Source organism: Hipposideros armiger, unplaced genomic scaffold (assembly GCF_001890085.2).
Source record: "Hipposideros armiger isolate ML-2016 unplaced genomic scaffold, ASM189008v1 scaffold_245, whole genome shotgun sequence".
Lineage (NCBI taxonomy): Eukaryota > Metazoa > Chordata > Mammalia > Chiroptera > Hipposideridae > Hipposideros > Hipposideros armiger.
The window spans coordinates 800,346-821,391 of NW_017731595.1; the positions used below are offsets into that span (position 1 = coordinate 800,346).

Below are 21,046 nucleotides of genomic sequence, written 5' to 3' on the forward strand. Positions count from 1 at the left end.
TTTCTTTACTGCCTTATAATTTAGATTTTATTAATGTTCCATTGTGAGGCAAGTTCTATACACAAATCTATCAGAATGTGTGGCTTATGTTTTTCAAATCTTTATGTCCTTTCCTGTATTTGGGTTCCTTGATCAATTCTAAAAGTTTCCAGATCATTTCCTAAGGCCAATATAACCTTTATTTCAAACCTGATAAATAAAATAAAGACAGAAAATGGACCAATTTCACTTACACACCTTGGTGCAAACTTCTAAATAAAATTTTACCAAGTAAAATCCAGAGGTACCTCAAAAGAATAATACACTATGACCAAAAAGAACTTGTTCCTAGAATATAAACATGGTTAAAAATCAGAAAATCTATAAAAATTGTCTCACCAGTAGATTAAACAAAGGAATATTTATATATATTGTTATATATATATATATATATATATATATATATATATATAAACAAGTGCAAAAGGCATTTGTAATAAAATTCAGCCATTTTTAACTAGAAAAACCTTAGTTTCTTGATGTTTCTGTTTTACTTAAATGTGATCGAGACTATCCGCCCAAAATTAACAAATTCTGAATAGTGAAAGTCTAAGGCTCTTTATATTAAAATCAGGCGTAAGACAGTGTATCAGTGATCTGTTGTCGCAATAATACTACAGAACTGCTACCACACTTCAGGGGCCTGTAATAATAAACACGCAAGTAGCTCACAGCCAGTGGGGGATCAGGGATTTAGGCTGTGCCTGCTTATGTGTATGGGGCTAGCTGGTTGTGGCCTGATCTACCATGCCTCTGCTAGAATAGTGGGGAAAATTTTACCCTACACAGCATGTTCTCACCTTCCAGTAGGCTAGCCCAGGCGTGCTCTCATCATAGTGACAGAGGAGCAAGAGCAGAAGCCAGCCCAATGTCGGAAGCACTTTTCCAGCCTCTGCTTGCATCGTATTTGCTAACATCCCATGGGCCGAAGTACTCCCATGACTCAGCCTACACTCAGAGTGTGAGGGCCCTGCAGGGTTCCATGGCAAAGGGCATGCACACAGGGAAAGCCGCGACCATCTTTACAACCTTCTACAGATAGGGACCCCTGCTTCCACTAATATTATTCACCGTTGTTTCAGAGGTTCTAGTGAATTTAGTGGGACATGGAATAATTAACATAATTCATACAACCAAAAAAGTGATAGTATCTTTTTTTTTGGTTAATGACATTATTGTATACCCACAAAAGCCAAGGAACACCAGTGAAACACTGCTATAATTAGTAAGGATATTTGTCAAGGTGGTTAGATTACAATCTAAATGTAGAAAAATCAGTAGGCCTTTTTTATAGCCATTCACTCAACAAATATTTATTGAACACTGACTGAGTGCCAAGTACTCATCTAGTCCCTGGAGAGACAGTAGCGAACAAAAGAGACAAAATCCTTTTCCGTATGGGGCTGACATTTTAGTGAAGGGAAATGGAAAATAAACCACAAATGAGCAAATAATAAGTCAGATGATGACAAGTACTATAGAGAAAAATATAAAGTGGAAAAGGAGGACAGTAAATGCTTAGCAGGTGGGGTGGGTAGCAGGCAGTGGTGTGCTGTTTTCTATGGGGTGGTCAGGGACGGCCTCACAGATAGAAATAAGTTAGCATCTGAGCAGAGAACCGAGGTCCATGAGGAAGCCCACCACGTAGACAACAGTCAAGCACACGATTTATCAGCAGGAACAGCAAGCACAAAGGCCTTGAGAGAGGGTTTGCACATGGTATACTTTATTTATAAAAGTTATCAATTACAAATGGAGGTGGAATTGTCACCATAACAACACAAATGATAAAATCCTTAAGGATACACTTAACAATAACTAATAATTTGAAGAACATAAAATAATATCTGTAAAAGTCCAAGAAAGTGATTAAAAAATATAGAGAGGAGGCTAACTTGCATACCAGATACTTCAACATACTGAAGCAATGGTATCAAGCTAACATGATTTGGCAAAGGAGTAAACAAACCAATCAGAACCACAGATTAGAGAGGCCATCTAGAACTAAAGCGCCAACCTTACTTGCTAATATATACAAAAGCAAATCATAGATGGCTAAAGATGCACATTTTTAAATTGAGCGATAAATATGTGTTTTTTTCTATAGCTGCCATAAGAAATTATCACTAACCTGGAGGTGGAAACAACACACATTTATCACCTGACAGTTCTGTAGGTAAGAAGTCTGACATAGGTGTCTCAGGGCTAGATGTCAGCAGGGCTGTATTCTGTTCTGGAGGCCCTGAGGGAGAAGCCATTTCCTGGCCATTCCTAGAGGTTGTCACATTCCTTGGCTGTGGCCCCCTTCCTTCGTCTTTAAAGCTAGCAGTGTTGCAGCTCCCTGGCCACTCTTCCGCGGTTGCATCTTCCTCTGACCATACCTGGGAAAGGTTCTCTATCGTAAGGACTCTTATGACTAGATTGGCCCCACCTGAATAACCCAGGGTACTCTCCCCATCTCAAATTCTGTATTCTTAATCACTTCAGCAAAGTCCCTTTTGCCAGGGAAGGTAACATCCTCACAGATTCCAAGGATGAGGGCATGGATGGAAATTTGGGGGTCCCATTTTTGTGCCCTACAAACATTTTAGAGGACATTTAGGAGAGAATATTTTTATAACCCAGATGTCAGGGAAATGGTTATAATCAACAGGGAGCTAACTTATAAAGGATAAAAGAAAAGATGAGCATGTTGTATGATGTATTTTTTTTAACTGTATGACCAAACATACCACAAACGCACTCAAAAGACATAAACTAAATGTCTTATAACATGTGGCAAACTGTCCCTGTCTGCATTTTTACAGCATTCGTAAGAATTGATTTTTTTTTAATTGAAAAATGGGGAATATATCTGACTAGTCAACTCATATGCAGAAAAGCCAATCCAAATGGCCAATGAAAACACATGAAAATGTGCTCAACTGCAGTAGTTTTCAGAAAAACACAAGCTTATGGTAACAATGAGTCCATAAATTCATTTTCTAGGGCTGCCATAACAAATTATCACAAACTTGGTGACTTAAGACAACAGAATTTATTCTCATAGTCAGGGAAGCAAGAAGTGTGAAATCAAAGCCAGAATCACGTTCCTTCTGAAGGCTCTAGGGGAGAATCCCTCCTTGCGTTTTCCAGTGTCTGGTGGTGCCAGGTGTTCCTTGGTTTGTGACGGCATAACTCCAATCTCTGCCTCTCTCTTCACATGATCCCCTCCTCTTCTCCCTGTGTGTCTCTCATAAGGATACTGGTCATTGGATTTAGTGTCCACCAGATAGTCCAGGGTGATCACATCTAGAGATCCTTGGTTACATTGTCAAAGACCCTTTTTCTAAATAAGGTATTATTCATAGACTCTGGAGATTAGGAAGTGGACATATTTTGGGGAGGGGGGCTACCATTCAGCTACTACAATGAGATATTATCCCTCTCATCAAATTGGCAACTATGTTAAGAGTGACAATACCCACAGCTCTGGTATATGGAGAAATGGGGGAGGGGAGATTTTCATACATTGCTGTCATCTTGTGAATTTTTGAAAGGCAACCTAGCAAACTATATGAATGCAAACACACATGCATAGCATATATTACATGACTCAGCTTCTGGGAAACTAGCCCATAAAAATAAAAGCACCAGTGTGCAAAATTCTGCATGCAAGGATGTTATTGCATCATTGTTGTGGTGAGGGAAAGAAGAGTCTGGAAGCTAAACAAATACTAATTGGGGAATGGTTGAAAAGAACTAATACGTCTGTATACCTATATCATGTGTGTGTGTGTGTGTGTGTGTGTGTGTGTGTGTGTGTGTGTGTGTGTGTGTTCGGACAATTAAGTTTGCGAACTAACCCTAGAAAAAGTGCTATGTACCTTATTGCTGAATATCACTACAGTTGCCCCCAAAGTACTCCCCTTGGGAAGCTATGCACCAATACCAGTGCCTAGTCCACCTTTCAAAGCAATTTTGAAACACTTTTTCTGGAATGGCCATTCGAGCTGTCATCCTATTACCCTTGATGTCCTGAATGTCATCAAAATGTCTTCCTTTCAATATTTCCTTTATCTTTGAGAAAAGAAAGAAGTCATTGGGGGCCAGATCAGGTGAGTGGGGAGGGTGTTCCAATACAGTTTTTTGTTTACTCGCTAAAAACTCCCTCACAGACAATGCCGTGTGAGCTGGTGCATTGTCGTGATGCAAGCAAGAGTCATTCATTGTTGGTGAAAAGTTCAGGTCGTCTAACTTTTTCACTCAGCCTTTTCAGCGTTTCCAAATAGTAAACTTGGTCAACTGTCCAGTTGGTACAAATTCATAATGAATAATCCCTCCGATATCAAAAAAGGTTAGCAACATTGTTGTTGCAACAAGTTCACAAACTTGTCAGACTGTGTGTGTGTGTGTGTGTGTGTGTGTGTGTAAAGTATACATATTTTAAGAAAGGAAAACTGTACTAAAATTGTAATACTCAATATATACCAATAACAAAAGTCATGTTTGACTTCTGCAATTACAAGAGTCAAACTACTGCTTGAGCAACATTGACCAAAGTGTCCACCTGTATACATTTTTTGGCACCCCCAGTATATATATACACACACACATAAAAGAGTTGAGAAATATACGGAAGTATAAGTATCCGCTTTTATGATGTGCAGAGTGATTGGTAGATTATGCAGGAATACATGTTTGAGGGTTTCAGTGGAAAATATTATCTTTTTTGAGTCACAATGCCTGGGATCCTGTATAAATTCCTTGATTCCCTAATTCTTGGTACAACTGAGCAGAGTCCTGTGTATCCAGCCACCCTGAGTCTATAGTTGCTCACCCTCAGGTTCATCTCTCAAGTTCTGTAGTCCAATGAGCATATGCTGAATTCCAGGAGTAGCAAAGTGCTTTGGTTCTGCCTTCCTTGAGCCATAGTGAGAATATTATCTTGTGATTTGACTAGACAGATCTAGAAGTGTAATCAGTGGCTTTTGATGGAGTCATTGCTGAGGGAGAAAATTCCTGTGCTGTCAAGTGAAGGAACTGAGAGGCAGTGCTGGGATGTGTCCTTCAATGATGTCTTCCTGAATTCCCCCAGAATATTCTGAGCAAAGGAGCACACTGAATAAGGTACACAGCTTTACCCACCAGTTAAAAACTACATGCATTTAAAAATATAAACCCATGTATGTTTGCTTTAAGAAAGAAAGAAAGAAAGAAAAAGAGGGAGGGAGGGAGGGTGGGGAGAGGGAGAGAGAGAGAGAAAGAGAAAAGAAGAAAAGACACACCCCAAAACCTCAAGACTCCCTGGAATCTCTGTTAAGAATTTAGATGTACTGATGATAAATTTCTAAATACCATAATTTCAGCCAATACTATTAGCAAGTAGAAAAAAAGAAGAAAGAGTTTCTTTGATCATACGAACTTTTTTTTAGTTGTGGGGAAAAGTAGTTACCCTGGTAATCTGTAAAAACCTGAGATGAGATAGTTATTGGGCCTTTCCAACTGTTTGCACACTGTATGAATGGAGCACGAGGTCTGTACCAACTCCAAAACACTTAGAAATACTTAGAAATAAGTTATTCACATCAAATCTCTTAAAAGGCATCCAAAGATCAAGTAACCAACCCTTGCTTCCTCCAGGAAAGCTGGGCTCTTGAAGGTCCTTCTTATTTTTAAAGAACCCTTAGGTGTAATGCACGAGTCTTAGTTTCTTCTTCTGTGTTTGTCTTATTCTACAATGATCATGAATTGCTTTTTGAATCAGAAAACACACATACACACACACACACACATTAACTAAAAACTCACCTGTGTGATTTGAGAATTACAGTTCATAAAGTAATTTTGGAATGGAGTTTTAAAGAAACATCCAAATTAGTTACAATCCATAATCAGAATTTCGTGGTGTGAATCCCTAGAGACCATTTTTCATGTTGATGTTTATAGAAGATTAAACGCTCAGTTGGTTACAAATGTGAGACAGTGTGCAGTGTGGAGGGAACAAAGGCCTTCCGTGTACCAGGGACCGAAAGCCAAGCCTTGGCAACTCACTTTCTCTCTAAGGCTCCATTTTTTCATCTGTTAAAGAAAGATGATAATAATTCTTGCAGAGCTGTTACAAAGCTTGGGGTTAATGTAGAGTGTTAGAAAGTTACACCCGATAACTAACAATATATGGAAATCCAGGATAATATTTCTTTCCCATTTTCTTCTTCCTTGGTTTAAGTAACCACAAACAGGAGCAATACAAGATATATCAGGCCAGTTGTCCTCAAAATACTATTGGCTTCTTAATTATCTCTCAATAGTTATTTACATCTAAGTAGGCAAACTTTATTGCAATTTGATAATGGGAACAAGTAAAACTTTTAAAAGAAGAGGTGTTAGAAATCTGGGTGCTCGTTACACAGTCTGTACACTTACATTCTGTGTGTGTGTGTGTGTGTGTATAAGTGTGCTACACTTTAATAAAAAGTTAAAACCAAAAAAAAAAATGAAAGAAAAAAGATGTCCTCAAAAGCAAGTAAATGTCCTCAACATAGTCTTTTTTTTTTTTTTACTGGGGAATTGGGGGAAGGGGAACAGACAAGTTGCTGTCCTTTTGTTCTTCGGTCTAGTTGTGGAGGACGTTGCTTCACTGGCCCAAGTTGGCACCATCATTGCACTCTTCCCTGGGGGAGGCAGATCAGTCACTGGCTTCTGGACAGCTGCTCACGGTGGCTTGAGAGCTGCTCACGCTGGCTGCTACCTACACACGGTAGCCCATGGCAACCCACTGCAGCAGGGGCTGCAGCCTACACCATGGCTGGCAACTCGCAGCAGCCCAGCTCCAGGTCGAGCTGTTGTTCAGCATCTTAGCTGTAGAGGGCAGTGTCATTGGCCCTCATATGTGGGATTCGAACCGGGGCCCTCTGGCGTCCCAAGCCAGCTCTTAACCAATGCGCCACTCGGCCGGCCCTCAACATAGTCTTTTAATGGACCTCAATTTTTTTTTTATTTGAGTCCACCTCACATGTCATGTGCACATCAAAGAAATCTAAATTCAGTGCTTTAGAAATTTTCAACTAAGGGTGGGCATCAGACTGGCTCTGAAGTTTTTTATAAAGTAATGGTCAAGAGCCTCTCCTAGAGATGGTAGTGATCCAGTGGGTCTGGAGTGGAGCCCGGGAATCTGTATTTTTAACTACAAAATTAGGAACCACTGCTCTGAAATTTAAAGGAGAGGTTCTTAAACTTTGCTGATATTGGAATCACTTGAAGAGTTTAAAAAAAATATTGACAGCTGGCTCCATCCTTAGAGCTAGTGACCTGGGCACCCAGAGTTTTTTAAAGCTCCCCAGATGATTCTAATATGAAGCAACATCTGTGATCAACTGTCTAAAACAGAGGGAAGGAGCTTGGAGATCTCTTACAGGTGTTGATGAACAGCAGGTGAGGAGAAGCACCAGGGCACTGCAGCAGCATTTAACTGCCTCAAGCCGAATGTGCCGGCACTCCACCCACATTTACCCTGGTCTGTGGCTTTCACATAAAACAAATATTTATTGTATATTCCAATAATGAGTTTGTATTTGTTTATAGGGCCTTAATACCATATCTGTGTCATCATCCTCCTTTTAGCCTATAAATTTCTAAACAGGAGGGACGGGGCAGGGTAACTGCTCCTATAAGCAATTAGGTGTTGCAATTAAATGCATGATCCCAATAATGCAGAAGTTTCTTTCCAACTCGCCAGAGAGGCAAACTCCAATATCCCACCTGCCCCAATGACTTCACTGTAGGAAAAGGTAATGCAGGAAAGCAAACCCTTCTTTTACACGGAATGTCCCTGTGTCACAGATCTTAGCACTGGACTCTCAGAAGTGAGGTTCATATTCCAGACTCAGTCATTCTGGTGATGAAAAATGGTTCTATTTTGATTGGAAAATCAATGCCCCAGATGATAATACTTGCTGTTTATACAACTTTCTAATTCTTTGCCTCCTCTCTAACCCATGGATTCTACCTTGCACTCTGCACCTTTCAAAGACTTTTTCTCTCTGATATGCCTTAGAATTTCCTTTACTATGTCTAAAAGGGGGCTCTGAGTGGGATTGGAAGGCGTAGGGTCTCCTGTCATTTGTCAAGGTAGTGCCAGTGACCCCTTGAAAGAAAGAAAGACTAAGAACCCAAAGTTTCAATCATTTCACCCGTTTGAGAAATCCTTTAGCTAAAGGACTCTAGTGAGAGGTGGCAAAATCAGCGCTAATGTCTCTTTGCTTTTTCCTCAGAAACTTAAATCTTATGGCTAGCTCTATTCAACTGACATTCCTGAAGGAGCCATGCTCCTCTGTCAGAAATGCCCTCCTCTGTTCTTGACACGTTACTAAATTCCTGCTCACCTTCACATACCTCCTTTCTGAAACCTCCCAGGAAGATGAGGATTTGCTCTCTCTCTATTTTTACAGCACATGGTTCGCACACTGATTCTAGGATATGTCACAGCGTGTTATAAATATTGGGCCTCTGGCCAGGCTCCTCTGTCAGACCTGGGCTCTTCCTAGAAGAGGAGGGAAACTTACTCATATTTCCAGACTCAGAACTTAGTTTTAGGCCTTGGCACGTGGTAGGCATCACAGCACGTAATTACAGTAGACAATGTTTGGCATAGAATTGCCCTAGCTAACAATGTGGCCATATTTATTAGCAGAAGTTTTGGACAGTAAATCTTCTAACCGAAGCTGACATTATCCTAAAATTGGAAGCCATATCAACACTGCCTTTTGACGCGATACATGTCAGATCTCATTCCATCCAAATAACTCCTGATTCTCCAACTGGGCTCTCATGGAATGTCAAAGAGGCTCTTAAGATATGGTCCTTTTCTCATTTCAAGAATTGAGTTAATGCTGCAGTTTAATTCTAAGCTCTTGACTCTAAGTTGGAATGGCAACGGAGGCATATCGGACCTTTAATTCTAAGTGAAATGAAAAGACAGTGGAGTTGGAAAGGTGAATGTAGAAAAGAGAATACTAAGTAGAAAGTTGGGGTAGGAGTAAATAACATTTAGATAAGAAGGGAACCTGGATCATCTATCTGCACTGTCTAATACTGCAGCCACTAGCCACAGGTGGCTATTTAATTGAAACATAAATTAATACAATAAAATAAAATTTAAATATTCAGTTCCTCAGTCATACTAGCCACATTTCAAGTGCTCAATAGCCACATGTAGCTAATGGCTACCATATTGGACAGCGCAGATACAGAATACTGCCATCATCACAGTGGACAGCACTGGATAAATCCCTTCCTTTTACAGGTGGGAAACCTAACAGCTGGAGAAATTCAGGGGCAGACCCAAGGACACACAGTAGGTCTAGGCATGGGGCCCAACCTCAGGAACCCCAGGCTGGCTTCATACCACTCCATGTAGTGATATTTGCCCACTTCATTGTATAATTTATCCATGTGGGTCAAAGAAAATGAGGAAGGCTAACAAATTTCAGTTAAATACATAAGTACGAAATAGCCATTCAGTGCTGTTATACTAAGCAAACTTACCGAACTAAAATTTTTAAGTACAAAATTCATGGCATAGTAATTATCTTAAATGGAAAGCTTAACTTCTGAACACAACTTTTCTTTATACTTAAGTCTTATATACTTATATAAGTCTTCATACTTAAGTTCTTTATACTTAAATGCTATGTGACAATAAAAAGCACCATCTAATCACTCAACTTATTACCAGGTGAGGAAGTTGTATGCTAATCGATAACCTCAGTGCACACACTTGTAGCTATTTAACTGCCTGCTATTGTATGTACAGTAATTATATATCTATTGTGTGATAAAATATGCCCCCCCCAAACTTACATTTGCATCTTCTAAGCATACATAATTGTGGTTAGGGCTGTCACACATCACCCATTGATGTGAATTATTTTGCTTTTCAAAATATTTCTCATATATGTTCAAATTCCTTTCTCTTATCTTGAGCTGGTTTTAGTAATAAAATGGTGTGCCCATGTTTGACCTCCTATAAAGAATATCACCTTTCTTTATCATTTAAATTGGGTTTCCAGAAACCAAGGTGGTAAGTTTTCAGACCTAAGGTGACATTTAAAATTAGATTATGTGAGAAATTTGAGTTGGTGTCATAGTTACAGGGACATTTTTTTGGACATGGCATTTCAGAAAGCCAATAGGGATTTTATTGAATTCACAGGTAATTTATCTTCTTACATCTAAGTGTGGACATCTCTATCCTGTTTCTTTTAGCACCTTGGATGACCCGCTGAGAGCCAGTTTGTTATTCGAAAGCTGCACACAGCTAGTGTTAAGGGGAAGTTTCCTCTCTATTCACTGAGGTGACTTATCAATAGCATTCATTTGCATTATTTGACTGAAAGTTACAGAATTCCAGTCCAAAAATGATTTAAAGGTGTGTTATTTCACAAAGCAAGAACTCCAGAGGTAGTTGCTTTTAGAATTGTTTAATTCTGTGGCACAACAAGATCAAGATGCCCTCCATCTTGTTGCTCTGCCATTCTCCCCATGTTGCCTTTCATCCCCAGGCTTGTACCCTCAGAGTCACAAGGTGTCACATTTCTAGGCATCATGTGCTTGCACAACTGCATCCAAAGCCTGTGAGAGAAGCAGTTTCTCCTCCCATGTGCCTTCATTACAGGAAGACACCCCACCTCTTCCAGGAACACTCCCTCATGCTACTCCTCGCCAACTTCCTCTTATATCTCAGTGGCCAAACATGCTCCTACATCAGCTGTGAGAGAGGCTGGGTGTTGCAGTTAACCAGGGATGTATAACAAACCACCCCCAGACTCAGTGGCTCTCAACAACTCTTCCTTCTCTTGCGTCTGTAGTCTGGACTGGGCTCAGCTATTTCTGCTCTACATGGTCTCTGCTGAGGCTGCAACATCCAAGATAACTTCTCACCCACATGTCTTTCACCTCAGCTCGGACGGCCACACTACCTGGTGGCTGCCCAGCCATCTCTCTTCCTTCACATGGCCTCTCCGTGTGGCCAGCTTGGGTTTCCTCACCAGATGGCCGCTTCAGGGTAGTATGACTTCCTACAAGATGGCCGACTTCCAAAAGAACGTGAAAGTGGAAGCTACAAGGCCTCCGAACGTGTCCTCTTAGAAGCCACACAGTGTCACTGAGGCACTCTGTTGATCCAAGCAAGCCACAGAGTCACCTCAATTTAGAGAGTGGGAAATCAGGTCCATCTCTTGATAAAAAGAGTGGGAAAGTCTCATCACCAAAGACGTGTAGGATGCGAGGACTTCTTGTAGCCTGTTGTGAAAACAATCCACCACACGGGGAAAGCAAATATCTGGCATTTTCAGACCACAGCAGGGGTGGGAAGAGTCTGGGTAAGGTGGGTAGCCAATAGTTAGTCCACGCTGCACTTGGTGCTTCAGCCTTCACAGTGGCCTCTGCTGCGCTGGTCATAGCCCGGACACTGCTGATTTCAGTTCAGCCTTCCAGATGGCCTTTGGGAATATGGCATTGCCATGCTCAGGAAATGATACCCTGCCCCTAAATTCAATTTCAGAGAACTGAGTTAATCTGGCCTTCTTTTCTCTAAAGTTGAATGAGTAAAAGAATAGATTACTATGCCTTTACAGTACACAGAATTTCAAAAATGTGCATGGGACATAAGCACTACATTCAACAATATGGCAAAATGATAAGATTTAAGCAATTGAGACAGCATGTCCTTGGGTGTTGTTATATTGTCTTCCGTACTTTTCCATATGTTCTACGTACATTCTCCTGTCCTTACACAGTCCCGGTGAGCACTAAAGAGTAGGTATAGTTTAAAGTTGATCTGCCTGAACCACCCCTCTTCACTGTGGAAATTTATGACAGATTGGGTAACTTAGGCCACTTTTTTACAGTCAGAAATTTTTCAAGAACCATTTTAGGATCTTTTATTTCATGCCTGAGAGTATAGAAAAATGTCAGCCTCTAGGGCCAGATAACAGCTTTGGGATGTCCGAATAAAAGGTTTCAAGGTTAGTCATTACTGTGCAATTCTCCTGCTGTCACTGATTTGAACAGCAGCCCAGGATCAACAATTGCTAGAAAAATCAGGCTCCTCTTGTCAGAAAGAGTTTTTTCTCAATTTCTGATTAATTAGGATATTTTAATCACTTAATTGTGCATCGTGTCTCTTAGAGCAGGAATTGAATTAAGCTGTCAGAAAATCACACCTTTAATGACTAAAATCCTTTGAGTATATGTAAGAAGGAGTTTTGATTCATAATCTTTTTTGTTTCAAAATGTTTTTGAATATAGTTTTTGATATTTACAGTGAACATGCCTAGGATGTGATGCTGACTTGAAAGAACATTTTGTTTACAAGATGGCTCTTGTGTCACTTCAGACATTTCAGAAGGGTCCAGGACATGACAAACAATACTCTGAGAATCGCATGGCCCATCAAGAAAGACACATGCATTGCATTTAATTAAAGTAACTTAGCACACTTCCTGGAAGATTTCTTTATCCTCCTTCATATCTTACAAAAAAGAAAAAATAAGTAACCATAACTAAGCATCAGATATTTTTCTTTCTGCCAGTGTTTTGGGGTTTTTCTTGGCTCACTTTTTTTCAGCTCAGACATTATGGAAAACTGTTGCCTTTGCAGACACGTTTCTGGGCGGCTGAGGGAATAAAAAGGAAGCACAACTTAGTTCATTTCTTTTCTACTAGGAAATAATATCTGGAAGAATAAATGCTGTCTGCCACAGTTAAAACTCAGGAAAGGAGAAGTTAAACATCGCCTTGGAAAATAAGGAAGTTGTTTATGAAAGACATCAGAAGCCGAGGTACTTGCTGGGGACGGGGGAATCAGTAGGTAAAGCTGCAGAGATTTCAGATTTGTCAGCATGGTAGGGAAAAGCCCAATACTCTGAGTTTTTTACATATATATGTATTAATATATATATTTCTTTTATTAATTTTTTTAAGAGAAAAGGATTTTCCAGTCATGTCAATAAGTAAGGAAACTGATTTCAGTGTCAGTATTTAAAAATATTTTAGGGGGATTTCATAAATAAAAAATTTGACAGCCTTTTTATTATAGATGTTTTAGCCTAAGCTGCATTTAATACCCGCCAACCAAGAAATAAGCTCCTGAAGATAATTAAGATTCTTTTAAGTGCAGCTGTAATAAATAGCCAAGTGACAGTTTAAGTTTTGCTTCATTTCTGAAAGGTAAACCTCTATTTTAATCCTCCCCACTTCACTCCCCAAGATTGATAGGTGGATACCTAGAAAGATGATTATACACCAACCAACACACTGGCTGTTTTACCTGAAGAAGAATTGGAGAGCAGACTCTTTGAAGGCAGAACCATATAAAAATTGCAATTTTTGTAGGTTCAAGTGACCAGATCGTGGCAATGTTTTATGTTTCAACCTAATAGAACATGCATCTCAAGCACACTTAAACTTTTGTTTGCATTTACTAAGCATTTAGCACTTTGTGCAAATTGTTACCCATGGAGTTTATGAAATATGTCTCTCAACATGAAGTTGCATACCAGGAGATGTTGGTGCTTTCAATCCTATGTGCTGGATTTCTTTAAAAACTCCTTCGTCTACATGCAACGAATAAGCAGCAGTAATAAAGCCCTTGTTTGTCCACTTGCCAACCCTCCCATTTGGCCAGCAAGCCTCTGGCTTGAAACCCCATCCCGGGCTCTCGTCCATTTTCTGTGAGCCTCCTCGTCCCCCTCCCTTTTCTTAGCCAGCACTCTGGACGACAGTCAGAAATCAGAAGGGCTCTATTTCCTTAAGCAAGTCACTTCTTTCAGTGTTTCTGGCATTGCTTTGGTGCCGTGGCTTTCAAATTGATGACCCCAGTCCACAGTAAGAAATACATTTTACATAACCATTGAGCCGACAAGTGGTGTGTGTGTCTGCAAGCTCAAAAGTTCCACCAAACAATCCTTACTCTTAGGAAATGCAATGAACTCTGAGGCTTTGCAGTCTCTTTTGTTTCATTTCTTAAAAGGTGCTTCTTGAGACCCACTAAATTGATTCCACAGCCCACTAATGGGTTGGGACCCATAGTTTGAAAAACACTGCTTTAGTGTGCTTGATTCAGCCCGGGAATTTTAAGTTTGGCAGTCAATCACAGGCTCGCTTATATCGGTAGGAAAAGGCAGGACTATTCATTGCTAGGAACACAGTAAAAGTGTCCTTTGGCAGCTTTCAGAAGACTTTTTAATAGCAGTGGAATAAACAGGTATTAAGTCTATTAATGGAAGAATGCCTCAGCCAAAAAAATAACAAGGGGTTAAAAAAAAAATTGCTGCCACACACCCAGAAGGTAGATGGAATCCCACAGACTCTAGTTTTAGAACTGTGCTTTCAAGTCCGGCTCTCAGCTGATAACAAAAGAGGGTTGGTTGGCCTGTTTTCCAGGTAGTAAGGAATGTAGATATTTCAGATGCAGGCGGTGGAAAAGAAAACTCACGATGTTGATTTAGAAAGCCTGCCTCCACAACTGCCAATCATGTCTCATTGCTTGTTGGGACCAGGAGCTGAGTCTACTCTGAGTTTCAAGCCACTGATGTTCGCCATCTATCTCCTGGCCCTCCCCTAGCCTTCCTTTATTACCTAGGACCACAACTCGTTTTGCTCTGGCCACTTGGGTGAAAACTTGTTTTCTAGATGTGGGACAAACTAGAAGATGATCTGAAAAACCTGAAGGAAATGGTGCATCGGTTTCCTGATACCACAAGCTATTAATGTACCAAATCCGAATCCTATTCAGGACAGCTTCAGAGCTGCAGCTTTTGTGAAAGCCATACATATACGAGAAAATCCAAGATAAGTGCACAGGAAAGTCTGTGCTTGGCACTTTTCATTAGTTCTAGGAGTAAATGTTCCTTTCTCCTCTTGGTCTTTGCCTACTGATGTTTCCATTTTAAGCTCATGCCAAAGTAGCATGGGGATTTATCAGGGGACAGCAGAAAGTGGACAGGATGTCATCAGTCCAGGGGACTAGATTTTAATTGTTTTCCTACAATGCAACATCAAGTTGAACTTCAAAGGGGCCACTGCAGGTGTTCTGCCTTCAAACTTTCATGTTCCCCACTATCCAGAAAATATTTAAAGGCCATCAAGAGAAAGATGGGCATTCTGGAAGACTGCAGAAGAAAACTGGGATATCTCTCCCACTGAAAGTTTTCTTATCTGGCGCAAATGGATCAGGCAGAGCTGGAAGAATATTCAAAAGGGTAGCAGTACCCCTGATGACCCTCAGTTTACCTACAAATCAGTAGACTGTGGTCTAGGAGAAGTTATGCCTCCCTACAACTGATTTTCTACTTCTAGGAAAACCACCCTTGGCCTACGTTGCTCATAGAATGGATATGAGCATCAAGTAAGATAATACACATGAAAAAGCTGTGACATAGTTAAATTGCTAGGTTCTTTTCTGTTTTCTACCAGTCCAGACCCACTGCAGAGGAAAGGGTTGAGGGTTAGGGAGGTCTTCAAATCCTTGTAGCCCTGTGAGTCTCATTTGTATGGCGAGTATGCAGGACTTAGATCTGAATAAAGGAGAAGGGGGCTAAACCAAGGGCACCAGATGGGAGGAAGCTAAGCAAGGTCCCCCCACCACACACACACGCCCCACATCGTATCTTCAGGTTATACTGGATATTCCAGAAACTCTTAAGAAGAGCCTGGATTTCCACCAAAGCTGCAGGGCCTTTGAAGAGTTGCCTGAGTGCCTATATCTCATGAATGTTGACTATTATTCATAGGCATTTACCCAGCTTTAACTTCTGTCAAACTTGATCTTCAACTTCTTAATCAACAGGGGCACACTGAAGTTGAAAGTAAGAAAGGCCGTTTACATCCCATTCTTGTGTTCCTTCTGGTTCTGCACCCCATCCCACTCTGGCTAGTGGTGGGAAATGTAGAATATGCTCTTCTTCATACAAATATGACTGCTTACCAAAGACAGAAAGGTAAAGGAAGGTCTAAAGAATGGTGTTTATATGGGAGGAGAGATGTCATGATGAGGAAATTTCATTTCCATAGGAAATTTCTTTTTCCTCTAGTCACACCATCCGGTTTCAACATGAGTAAACAAAGCTGCTAGTGAAATGCATGGAGCTTGAAGTGAGTGATCGCAGGCTAAGAGTACATTATTTGGCTCTGTCCACAAAAGATCTAGCCATTTGTCCAAATGCAGATTTTTGAGATGTTTAGAGGGGAACCTAATAGTTGAGGCTGAAATAGTAAACCGTATGCATTAAGTTGGCTGCCCACAAAATTCCTTTCTTCCCTCTCAGCTAGTGATGGCGGCAGGGTTAGGCAGTGAAAAAAAAAAAATGGAGAAGTCTGGGATTTCTTTCTTTCTTTGCATCTATAGGTATCTTCTTGAACCCCATTGAAAATGAGTATTTAAAAACTAATGCTTTATTTAGATATTAATATTTTATAAAAGCATGTTGGTAAACCCTGCATGGCTGATAAAGGCTGGTAAATGAAAAGAGGCACGTCTTAGTGAGCTCAGGTTGCTATATCAAAATACCATGGATTGGGTGGCCTAAACAACCAACATTTACTTCCCATAGTTATGAAAGCTGGGAAGTCCAACATCAAGGTGCTGGCAGATTCAATGTCAAGTGAGGGCCCTCTGTCAGGTTTGCAGATGGCTTTCTTCTCGTTTTGTACTCACATGGCCTTTCCTTGGTGCATACACTCGGAGAGAGTGTGATTTCTCTGTCTTCCTCTTCTTATAAAGATGCTACTCCCATCAGGAAGGACCCAGGGCTAGAGCTTCATGATATGCATTTTGGAGAGAAACAAACCTTCAGCCCATAACAAGGCATAACTTTATGAACATTTAAACAATGCTAAAAAGCTTGTAACCTCAGTGGTCAATGTAATGCAAAATTACTTTTACTCTAGGTAAATTATCTCATGTCATTCACAACTAACCTTTCTTCAGAACTTTACTCCAACAATGAATCATTCAGGCGTCTCTAAGCACATATTACACTCCCTCCCTAGCCCATCTACAACAGATATTGGATCCACCCAGTTATTCCCAGCACATTGACTTCATGTATTAATAGGTATTTGACTCCTTTCCTCTATACTCTAAATCAGCGGTTCTCAACCTTCCTAATGCTGCGACCCCTTAATACAGTTCCTCATGTTGTGGTGACCCCCAACCATAAAATTATTTTTGTTGCTACTCTATAACTGTAATTTTGCTACTGTTATGAATNTATCTTTTTGTTTTCCGATGGTCTTAGGCAACCCCTATGAAAGGGTCATTCAACCCCCAAAGGGGTCGCGACCCACAGGTTGAGAACCGTTGCTCTAAATCATCTAATCTTATGCATCTCGGTATCCTCAGAGCTTAGCCCAGTGCCTTACACATTATGATAATAATAATGGCGAACATTTACTGCATGGTTGCCATGTCCTAGGTACTATGCTAAGTGTTTTTAAGTTCATTTCCTTACACCACCGTCAATGTGGTTGGTTCCATTATCATTCCTGTTTATAGATAAGAAAACCGAGATTTATGAAGTTAGTTTGCTCAAGGGCAAAAAGTTGAGAAATTATGGAGCTGGCTTTGAACTTGGGCTGTTAATCACTGCACTATTTTTTTTAAAGTAATCACTGTTTTATAGCTAGAGGATGAAGGCGCACTCAGGTTTTGTAGGGCTTAAGGCTTATACAATTTGGGGAGTCTTCTTTTACGAAAATGTTATCTTCAGTAACAAATGCAAGGGCGCCATCTTGACTGGAACTCAGCCTCTCAGTCACTGCACTATTGTAAGTGCTTAATAAATGTCTGGTGAATGAATTCACTCTTTAATAAAGGATAAGTGAATAAATAAATGAATGAATAATTGACTTTGTCATTTAGAGCTAATGATAAAAGCTTTCAGAAGAATTACCTAAAAGTTCATTCATCAACCAATTGTATAATGTGAATATCAATTATTATACACTAACTGGCAACATTTGGGAGAATGGTTTACAAACTGCCCAAAACAGTACTACTTAGTGAAGTCATATACAACAAAGACAGTTGAATTTGTCCATAGTGTGAGAGTGGCTTAATTCAGAAGACTGTCTACAAGAGCTTGAAACGTTGGTTAATAAAAGACATAGAAGAATATAGAGAGGATTCCCAGACTCCTTTCTTCTCTTGCAGTCCCTGAACATTTCAGTTTTGGGGGAAGTGGCAGTTTAGGGGTGAGTACAAAGTCCATTGATGAGTCTAAGTCCGGTCGCTATTCAGCCTCTGGTGTACATTAGATCTGGAGAGAGCATTTTCCAAATGTGGAGCATTGCAGGGGGTGCAGTGGGACCTACTGAATCAGAATCTCAAAGGGTCTGATCTTTGAAATTGTGTTTTAAAGTCCCGAGGTGATTCGGCTGCACATCAAAGATGAGAGCCACTGCCTTTGATTGCCTTCTTCCAAGGCAGTTCCTAAAGCCCAAAGAACATGGCACAAAAGAAGCCCACAATAGTCAGCCACAGAGTTAGGTTGCCCTCAGAAACCCAAATAAAAACACACATTTCCATCCTGCTCAGGTCAGAGCCAAATAAGAGATAGAAATGTGGCCGGCCAAAAAGAATTTTAATATGATGATGTCACTAAAACAACGCTCTTAGCATCATTGGCAATTTCATTTTCCTTGACTTCTTCCCCCTCATAAGAGAAACTATCAGACAATAAAGTTTCTGCAGCAGACAGAAGAGCAGCAAAGGTACCTAAATCTAGGCTGGCCTTTCAAAATGGAAGATTCTTAAAAAGAGAGAGAAATGGCCTCAGAGATTATTCATTTCGGCGTCTTTGTTAATAGATTACGGTGAGACCAGTTGGTGTTCAACTTTAAAAGTTTCATAAATTTAGAAGTGATTATTAATGCTTTGGGCAAACTGCCAGTGCATTTTTTAAACATGTTTGCATGAATTTCTAGTTGTTCCAAGACTGTAATATTTTATTTATCCTTGTGTGAATTTAAAATGACTGCTACATGTTGCTTTATATATTCCTTTGCCAAACAAACATTTATGTTTGTTGAAATCCAAGATGCAAACTTCCTGTTTCAAAAATATTTGGAGGAGTAGAGTACCAGCCCAGAACCAAGTGGTTTGCTGGGGAAAGCAGAGGACGAGGCCTGGGAAGATTTCACATTCTCTGATAAGAGCATATCACTTAGACTCCCTGAGTCTTGGTTTACAAATCAATAAACAGGACATTATGTGAGAGCAGAAAAACAGAGTGAGCTGAATTGAAAATAAAGCTGGTACTAAACTTCAGGTTCGACAATATGAGAGCTGAAGGCCACTTTAGTCCTCGAAAGAGTTCTAAACACAACCTTCTGGAATTGGAGATTGTTCCTGCTGGCAGAAGCAGAAGCACAGAGATCATCGGGTCCAGGGTTTTCAAACTGCAAATAGTAACAAAAGTGAGCATGCAATGAATTAAGTGGGTCATATCCAGTCTTTTTTAATGAAAAATAATAGTTTAGAATAGATGCTGTTATAATAGGTCTCATAGAAAGGTTAACTATTCTTGAAACTTTTTTTTTCGGCTATGTGAGGGGATATCACCACACAAAATATATTTCTTATTATAGATCATCTAGTCTAATGCCTTCACTTTATAGGTGGAAAATTAAATTAGACCAAAAGAGGTTAAGCGAATTGCCTAAAGTTACACTATTATTTACTATAAGTTGAGAAAATAAATTTTAAAAAATCAACTCTGTCCCGTAAAAACCCAGTTGTTCCCCAAATCTAAGCAATGATTCTACAAACAAGGACACAAATTTTTCTCAGAAGAAAACCCCAGAGCATATTGGAAGAACAATAGCATCTGTTCCATGAGGTATTAGAAGAATAATAGTTTTATTGAACTCAGTGAACTGGGCTGTGCGTTAAATGCTTTGTAAGAATTACATCATTTAATTCACCACAGAAAGGTATGTACTCTAGTTATTTCTTTTTACAGATGAGTAAAGGAAGCCTCAAAAAGACTGTAGTTACTCCACTACCAAGTGGAAGACTTACAGTGTGAATCCAGAGCCTAAGCTTACTTGCTTGGTTGCTCTTTCTCACTTTCTTTTCAATTGATAAATAGATGGAGAAATAAAGAAAAATAGATTGTTGCCCAAATTCTAATATATATATACACACACATATATATATACACATATATTTAGTGTTTATATATTATACATTTTATAACTATAAACCTGGTCAAACAAAGAATATACAGACCTCTCAGAGAAAAATAAATAGAAAATTGAACAATATAAGATATTTGAGTGAAACCTTTCCTGGCAGTACAATTTTCTGTTAGGCTCAGTGATTCTTAAATTTTAGTTAACCAGTAACTACTAACTGGGAAAGCAGCAGTGTGGTATTTTTTTCAGTAAACTAAGTATGAAGAATCTTTGCTTCACTTTCTCTAGCCAAGTACATTGTGAATTTCAACTGCTTTGTATGTCAAAACTAGGATGTAAAGCTTTTGATTATGATAATAATAAAAGAAAAATAGACAAGTTGGAAAAGACAGAAAGGAAAATGGGGAGAAAGAATGGAAGTCATAAAAACTGGCCATTGCAAAGGCTTTACAAGTTATTTATGCATACGTTCACTCCTGATTTCTTGAATAGTTTTTTTAAGTTAGATAATATTATTTATGAATATCACCCACAAAGAAAGAACACAAATGAATCTATAGGGACTTAAAAATAATTAACACTAACTTGCTTTTCCAGTTAACCTTCATTGCTTATCCCTTTGTTTTTTGCTCTGATTGTTCTATAATCTAAGTCTATTATAAACAGTAGTTCAATATAGTATATACCATTAGGCCTGTGTAAGTACCATCAGATGCAGAGAATTAGAGATTGGGAAAAGTCAACTTGCCACAGACGCAATTACTGAATGGAAATAAAAATAACTTAAGGCTGTACTCTCCCAATTACTCTTAGGAAAACACGCTTTTGA

The 21,046-nt window shown here is 39.6% G+C and overlaps 1 protein-coding gene across 11 annotated transcripts in view; it reads left to right on the top strand.

The window, feature by feature from the left end:
• THRB (thyroid hormone receptor beta) overlaps positions 1-21,046 on the top strand; it is a 355,917-nt gene that overhangs the window by 186,515 nt on the left and 148,356 nt on the right. For 2 of the 11 annotated variants that reach the window (XM_019655731.1, XM_019655734.1), the window contains exon 3: positions 12,745-12,860. The exons of the other annotated variants lie outside the window; for them this stretch is intronic. The gene's annotated coding sequence lies outside the window, so the exon portion shown is untranslated. The remainder of the gene's footprint in view (positions 1-12,744; positions 12,861-21,046) is intronic. 11 annotated transcript variants of the gene reach the window in all.